We start from the raw sequence: 9,087 nt of genomic DNA, 5'->3' as shown, positions 1-9,087 counted from the left end.
TAAATTTATCTAATTTTCTATTATTTCTATTTCTATTTTAAATACTAAAAACATATATATTAAAATTATTACATATTAAAATATTTAAAACATATTTATTATATAATTATTTTTAATTTTTTATATTATTATATTATTATATATAAACGTATAAAGTTGAAAATGTATTTCATATATATGATTTTTTTTAGTTTAATATGTTAAAATATATTTTAATATTAAAATCGTATATGTGAAATACATTTTAGTTAGAAATCTTAAATCCTGTATAGAATTTCTGTAACAGCGTAAACAAAACAAAAAAAAGATAAAGAAGAAAAAGCCCCCCACACACACGAAACCTCTTTCTCTTTCTCTCTCTCTCCAATTCTCTTCTCTCCCTCTCTCTTAATTTCTCTCCCAATCTTCATCTATTTTAGAATCTGATCATACCACGCTGTAGCAGAGGAGTTAAGGAACATTTCTACCCGATCAGATTTTCAAACAGAGTAAGTTCATTTTTACTCTAAATATCCTTTGTTATCTGTTTTTCCTTAAGATTTAGTCATCAAGGGGTCAGTTGAGAAGTTTAATCCTCTCAACTTATTCTATTATATACTGAAATTTTGTTCTGTTTGGATAATTTGCATTAGGCCCGTAAACCTTGAAGTTTATCCAAACGGTGGGGAATAAAATTCTAAAAGTTGCTTGGAAAGCAAGCAATTGAGGTAAGGGAAGCTAAATTTAATTTTTAATAGCACCCTAGGATAGAGTGTTATTTGTTTATATATTGTGTGTTTGTTTATATATTATTTAAATTTATGGAAATATTGGGTTTTGATGATTTAGTATTAAAGTGTATTTTTTTTATGTCAAATAAACTTTTGAATATTGTGGATAACTTTTGAAATAATATTGTATGACGAAATGGTATGAAATTGAATTCATACATTTGGGATAATATATGGACTGATGTTTGTTGTGTATTAAGTATTGATGTCGGGATAATGTATGGACTGATGCTTGTTGTGTATTAAGTATTGATGCCTATGTGGTAACAGAGATCTCCGAGCTTCACTGATGATCTAAGTCACATAGACTAAGATATCAGGTGGTGAGAAGCTGATGGGGGAGTTCATGCACACCGTGACATATGAGATGCACGGCTTGGGTTGTATTGAACTTACCCTGATCCTTTCTGTTGGATTCGCTGGTAATCTTTGGATCAAGTGTTAGTCTCTGGTAGGACTTACTTAATACGGGTCTTCCGGAAGACGTTATTTGTTGAATATTCTGGATGTGTAGATCCATGTGAGATCTATATGATTGTTTATTGTTGAGATTTGAAGAAAATTGAATAACTTGATAAATTGATCATGTAATTTGGTTTTCTCTTTGGATTTAAGTGTTTATATTATAAAATTCTATTTTTAGTCGCTTACCCTTGCTTTTCTTGCTGTGTTTGAACTGCGATGACTGTACTATGTACACGAGCAGATGACCATACAGGTGCAGGAGAACCTTAAAGGTTACAGAGTTTTATTTTGAGCTGTGGATATGTAAATATTTGTATTTCTATAAATCCTAATAATGTATTAGGAATATTTTGAAAAACTGTAAGCTTGTATAGAATTATGTAGAACCGGTATTGTAATAGTTATATGTAAATTATGGGGTGTTACAATTTCTAATTTTTTTTCAAAATCTCAGTTTCATTTTATTAAATTTTTATTGTGGTTAGCAATTTATTCATTTTAGGAATAGAACAAAGTTGCCCATTTTGAAAATATAAAAAAAAAAAAAAAAATTGGAGGAAAAAACCTGACTTGTGAGTATTTTATATTGTCTCAAGTTTGACTGTATTAATTGTCATTGAATATAAAGCAAAAAAAAAATAAAAGAAAAAAAAATTGTGGCATAAAAACAAAATAGAAAAAAACACGATATTTGCCACTTGTTAGAAGTGCAGCTGATTTCTGGAAATTTCCTAACCCAATTGTCAGTTGCCAAACATCCAGTAATAAATAAAATTGGATTGAAATATTTGATAAATTATGTAATTTTGTCACTCTTTTAATTAAAAAAATAGTGATTATAGAATCTTTTAAAATTGACATTATTTCTCTTATTTCTTTTATAAAAAAAATTAAACATTTAAACATTTAAACATTTCAAGGATTCCAAAATTATATATGTTCAAATTTTAAATGTAAAAGCAATTTTTAAAAATATAATATTTTATAAAAAAAAAATCTTCTCAAATTGCTCGTTTTATTACACAGATTTTGTGTTTTTGTATTTGTTGACCCTTATTTTTATTAAAAAATTAATTTTATTATAAGAAGTAATCACTTATATACGAAATGTTTTTATTTAAATTTAATATAAGAGATTTTACACATTCACGTTCTGAAACTTTAATATAACACTCGCTTAAATTTATCAACTCATTCATAAAACTATATATATATGAATAGTTTTGTACCGATTTAAAGACGGATGACCTAATATAATAATTTTTTATTATGATAAATCTAAATTACTCTAATATTATATTAAAAAATAAATTTTAAATTTAATTCAATCTATAAAATAAAATAAGTATAAGATATAAAATAAGTATAACAGGAAAATATACATTTGATTTATTGTGCGAAAGTAATCTATTTTAAACATCTTTTAGTACTTATTAAGATAATGCCCCGCAACACACTCTTCGGTCAATAAACTTTGCGACACTAATCTTGACTAACTACTTTTGTATATCCCAATTATGACAAACCACCAACAAGAGAAACACTTGGCCAGAAAAGAAGAAGTTCTTATTGTATGTTCAAACATGGTGTTCTCATGAAACATAAAAATAAGTGTGTTAGGTAGCGACCCACAGTTACAAAGTAAATTACACAAAACAACAGAATAATGTTATATATTTATGAAACAATAATATGTTTAGATGTTCGAAAGATAAATTAATAAATATAAATCAAGTATGAGTGCGTTTGATTTTGATTTACAAAAAATTAATCACTTCAAAATATTGATTCCTAATTAAATTCATTTTATGGAAACTAATGACATCTACTTTAGATATCTAAATTTTTAAAAAAAATCAAATTATAACATTATGTTTATATATCATACACTAATTATCGTTATTTTTTTAAATAACATTTCACATTGCGCTGATCATTACCTAATGTTACCAGTAATAGAACCAAAAACAATTAATATTTTGAAGAATAAAAAATGATAAAGATCAAAACAAAAAACACGTTACTTAAAAGCTTATTTAAGAAAAACAAATACATAAGTTGTTGTAAAATTTTATTATATAGTAATTAGTTTGTTAATATCATCTGATTAGAATCTGCATATAAAATATCATCTTCCCGTTCTTGGAAGCGTTGACTATATCTATATTATATCATTGGAAATATTCGTTTTAGTGACATTAATATTCATTATTAAATATTATAAATGTGATTACGTGTGATAATAATTAAATTGTATAGCTGAGGTGTGTTAGTTTGGATTTACAAAATATTCATTTAACCCAAAAATCAAATAGGTTAGGTTTTGGTATTTTGTTGGTTTATGTAGTTTGATTTATTTAATCAGAGTTAAATGTTTGAAATGCGGGTCAATCCGCAGACATTTTTTAAATTCTTTTTATGGTTTTAATACTTTTATTATTTAATTGTTTACCAAAATATAAAAATAGAAACTTAATACTAAGAGTATTGTTTATTGAATAACCTATACATATTTTTATATTTTAGGTAATCCGAAAAAAATCATCAAATTATCAAATATTCAATTTTAAATTTTAAAAATTTATTTATTTTATTATTTAACTCTCCGAGTAATTCATAGTCTGCTTAAGTATACTTAACACGGACAACACAAAAAGAAACCCATTCAGTTAACCAAAATCAGAGTGACACATTCGCTTATACAATACAAAATTAGGTATTGTATTCTGCACCCTATATTTTCAAGGTGCACCTCTACAAAATTTAAAATTCCAAATTTATGAAAAAAAATCATCATTAGGTTTTCATTTTTAAGATTTCAGTTTTAAATTGTATAAAACGGTGACCTTTTAGACTGCAGATTCTAAAATATTGAAAATAATATTTGTGTATTTTAAAATATAAAATTTGTATTTTGGGATGCAAAATTTAAAATATAAATTTTATATTACGAATGAAACAGTTACATAGATTAAAATACAATTGAAATATTTATTTATGTTAGACAAAACATGTTTCGTAAACTAGTATCCATAAGATAAAGTCATTGATTTCTTAAATGTTTGGAAACTTGCTCCTGAAAAATCTAATTTGACATCACAGTAACTCGTTTCAATGTAAATCCATAAGAAACATCTTTAAATTACATAATTCAAAATTAAAACTACAAATCCTAAATTAGAGGATAAGTTGGAATTTCTAATTTTATGGGAGCGCAGCTTCAAAATATGAAGGTGTAGATTGGAACTGCATACAAACCTGTAGAACCAACTAACTTAACTTTTTTTATAACAAAATGGGCTTTTCTAAGCCCAATTGCGTCACCAGCATCAAGAACCAAGGAAAGAAGGTCTACGAGCATGAGACGGGCCCAGGTTTCACATTCCTGAATTGCTGATTAGAAGCATTTGCTAACTAAAACGTTTATATTCTGTCAATTTTATGGGAAACTTTTAAAAATAATACCATTATGCAAAATTAATCCCACTTAAATATGTAGTTATAATACCAAGTTAATAAAAATAAAAAAAAATAGAAAGATAAAGGAAGTCTTTAATTAAACTATATTAATCCAAATAAAACTAGGTTTGGATTTTCTTAATAAAATCTTATATTCAAATTTGATAGATGGTGAAAACAATAAATTAGAAGGAAAAATTCAAGTCAGGTTTCAGTAAATATCTCACACTTCTCTGCTAACAAAAACATGTACACTCTTGTATAGTAGATGGTTGGCCAATATCCAAGCATATGGTAAATTTTAAGATAACATATTTTAAAGTGTGAAAATAATTTGTCATACTTATTATTATTTTATTTGAAACTTGTTAAAATGTAACATTACTTATCAAATTATCATAAGTTAAGTTAGTTTTCCAAATTTAGATAGTGAACTTCGAGCTTTTTATCCAATGAAAAAAAAAAGGAATAAGACGTATAATTTTGTGATTATGTATAAACAAAACGAGTATTTTGATGTATTTGAGAACCTGCACCATATTACAACCTTTTACACGCTTCAATTATCCCCTTATTTAGCCGTTCTCAATTCTGATCAATTACCTAGTTAAACCTCCATTGTTAACATCAACGTCAATTCTGATCATATTTATCTGTTTTATGAAGAAAAAAAATTATCATTGTTCTGATCAAACTATATCCACACGTATCTTATTCTTGTAGTTAACAAAAAATTGAAAAAGTGGATTCCTTGTTTAGTTCTTCAGTAACCTTAATACATTTTATATATGGATTAAATAATATATACACAGTGAAAAACATGACAATTATATAAGATTTTAAAAATAAATATAGGCTTAACATAATATTTAATAGTCTTAAGAAATTTATGTTATTTAATAGTCTTCATAAATTTTAAATAATTGCAGGTAATGGTTCTTTTAAAATCTTATTTATATTTAGTAGATATCCTCATAAGTTTTATCAACATTAAATTTATGTTGATGCAAAATTTTGGAATGTACTTATTTTGAATTTATTTAGGTCAAAATATTTTGTAGTTTTACCTACACTTACTAATAGTATGGGTAGATAAATATATATATATATATATATATATATTAAATAAATTATTAAATAATTTTTTAAAAATAAATAAATAATCACTATATTAATAAAATTATATATTATTTTAGAGATTATAAAAATTATTAATATCTATTAGTTTATATTATTAATAAAATAGTTTTTAAATTGATATTTCATTAATTATTTAGATTTTAATCTGTTAGATAAAATATTGATAGTTAATTATATATTAATATAAAAATTATTTATTAATAATAAAAACTAGTTTAAATATCAATAATTTTTTAATTTCTAAAATATTATTTAATTTAATTAATATAGTAATTAATTATTTTTAATTTTAAAATTAATTTTTATTTAATAAATCTTTTGTAGTGATATTATTTCTTTAATAACAGTTAAAACAATTTTTATATACATTATAGAATAACATTTTATATTTCTAATATATAATTAACGTTACTATCATTATTATAAAATTATATACTAATATATATATATATATATATATATATTATTATATCAACGCAACATTGTAACACTTAAATAATTTAACAAAAGTGTCCGAGTTTTGTTGTTCATATATGAGTCGGACACTCCTCTTAAATGGCATGTCGGTGTTCGATACTCGTATCAAACACTGATATTCGTATGACATTTGTAGGACACGTATCCGTGAAGTGTCTAATTCAAAAAATATTTGTTAAATTTCTGATCACAATTTTAAAAAGGAAACATACATTAATTTTCTAAAAATTCAAATTTTATTGTATAAATTGTTATTATGATTATAAAATTAAGAAACAAATCTTTGTAAATCAGTTATAAAAAACATCTTTTTGCTCCAAAATATAATCTTTATTGTCAATTTATATAATTCATAATTATATAATATATAGATCTGTGTCCTCATGTCCTACATTTTAGAAATCTTACATATCTTCATGGCCATATCCTTATCGTAATAATGTTTGTTATAGGACATAAACAACCATCCAAACAAAGATGAAAATAGATAGTGCGAATAAAAAGTAAAAGACATATTAAGTATTTTTTTTAATATATCTTATACTTTTGGCAAACGATTCTCTCCTGAATATTTGAGGAACATGTGTTTTATATATTTGGTATATGTTGTACCACTTTTATTTTTATTTTATTTTTTTATGATATTTTGAAATTAAACGAATAATGAATAGTTGTATAGTGCCACGTCTCTTACAAGTTTTAGCCCATGAGATTAGGAATCATACAAATTCGAATCAATTTGTTTTTGTCGAAAATTGGAATGAAGTTAAACGACGTTAGTAAATCCAAGTGGCACTCGTTGGGCTCATAGAACGTTATATCACGTGAGATCACATGGGCCAATGAGTACACGTGTTACGCAAATGCAGAAGTTCTCGTGGGCTGGGGCTCATTTTCCAAAGTGAATTCACGATACGCAAAATGGGTCCAAATGCATTGTTACATTTTCTAGCAACCCTACTTTTTTTCCCCTGGTAAAGGATAAGAAAGAAAGTACAGAATTCATGAATGTATATAAATTACATAAATAAAATATTAATTACTAATAATCAATAATTCATCCTATATCATAATTGAAAAAACAGATATAATATTGTAATATAATTGTGTTTTATGTTATTTTATTTTAAAAAATTCTATTTCATTGTGTTACCTTGTATACAATTATTGTTTTAATTATTTTTATAAATCCATCCATGTTCATTAACTACAAAAATATGCATATGGGAGAATGGTAATTATGGAAAGACAAACTGTTGTTATTTTCACGTTTTAATGACAGTTACTAATTAAATAGTCATTGTTTTGACATTTTAACCATGATTATTAACAAGTTGTTTTAAGGAATATTAATAATAATAATTGCATAAATTCATCTTTGTTTTTTCAGCCTGTTTTTTTTTTAAGAAAATTTGATGATAGTTTTTCTATATTATAGTTAATAAGTTCACCATTATTAAAATATTATTTAATAATGACAGTCTAAACCTTCGTTAAAATACAAAACTTCCATAATAACTTTAATAATGACAACTTCATAACTATTTAAAAGTTTTTTTATAACCATTATTAAAAGTTGTTGCTATCATTATGATTTTTCTTTTTGATGTAAAGTGCATTTCACAAATCAATTTATTTAATAAAATTAATAAAAAAAATATTTATTTAATTAAATTTTAAAAAAATATATACATGATTAATTTTTTTTAATATATATTCAAATAAAAAGTAATAATAATAAAATAAAATTTTCAACTAGTTACGACCTGCCTGAACCATCCCATTTATGATGATCAATGAGGATTTATCTTATAGTATTCAGTTTACATCAAAAGGTGTAGTTTTATTTTGTAATTATAAAAATGGATAAAGAAAACTTATTATAAAATAGATTAAATTATATATGAGTGATATGACTTTAATAAAATAAAATAAATTGAAATCTTCAATTATTTTTATTTAATATTAAAGTCGTTACACCTGGACCAATTTTAATTATTTTTATTTTACATTTAAGAAGTTGTATATAAATTTCAATGTAATTTTTTAATCAAAATAATCCTTCAAATTTCATTAATCCTAAAATCGTGTTTATTGATTACCACTTCTTCCTACAAATTCTTATACTGAGAGAAGACTTATCCAAATTTATAATTTATTCATTTTTATAATTACAAATAAAAATTACACTTTGATACAAAAACCGGTAGATTCACTGTTACAAAAGCGACCCTTTCTCTCAACTCAATTGTCTTCATTTCACACAAAACCATCTTCAATTGAAAACCATTGGAGAACATGGGAAATCACACCCACCATGCCATTACTGCTTTCCTGTCTCTGGAATTTATGTAAAATGTAAAAAAACAAATACAACAACCACACCAGGAATCTCCCAATTTACACTGTTACAAGTTTCTGCACTTTTCTATACTTTTGTGTTTAAGGTGATAGCTTTAGCTCTTTAATGATTACTTTGTTGATTATACATGTAAAACCAACAAAGTTTTTTATTTGTTCACATATATCCTCTATATAGGATGATAATTTATAAATTTTGAAAGTTCTCAGATTTATATTTACTTTATTTTGTTTTTCCTAATATAGTGGTCTCACTCTCCTTTTTTTCCAATTTAATATTTTTGTTTTTTTTTAAGAAATTTTTACTTGATTTCTCTCTTAAAGTGCCCAATTTTCATTATTAAAATATACATACAAAAATTTTAAGACAATGTTTTTTGGATCCATCAAGGCAATGCTAAGAAACATATTCACC

General features: G+C 24.2%; 1 long non-coding RNA gene across 1 annotated transcript; it reads left to right on the top strand.

The window, feature by feature from the left end:
* Positions 1-328: 328 nt before the first annotated feature.
* Positions 329-1,683, top strand: LOC150029091 (uncharacterized). The gene is made up of 3 exons (XR_016518306.1): positions 329-488; positions 633-707; positions 1,477-1,683. It is a non-coding gene; the product is annotated as an uncharacterized LOC150029091 (long non-coding RNA).
* Positions 1,684-9,087: the final 7,404 nt, after the last annotated feature.

The sequence above is a fragment of the Phaseolus vulgaris genome, chromosome 2, assembly GCF_051622355.1.
Source record: "Phaseolus vulgaris cultivar YP4 chromosome 2, ASM5162235v1, whole genome shotgun sequence".
Taxonomy (NCBI): Eukaryota; Viridiplantae; Streptophyta; class Magnoliopsida; order Fabales; family Fabaceae; genus Phaseolus; species Phaseolus vulgaris.
This window is presented reverse-complemented; position numbering and strand designations above follow the sequence as displayed.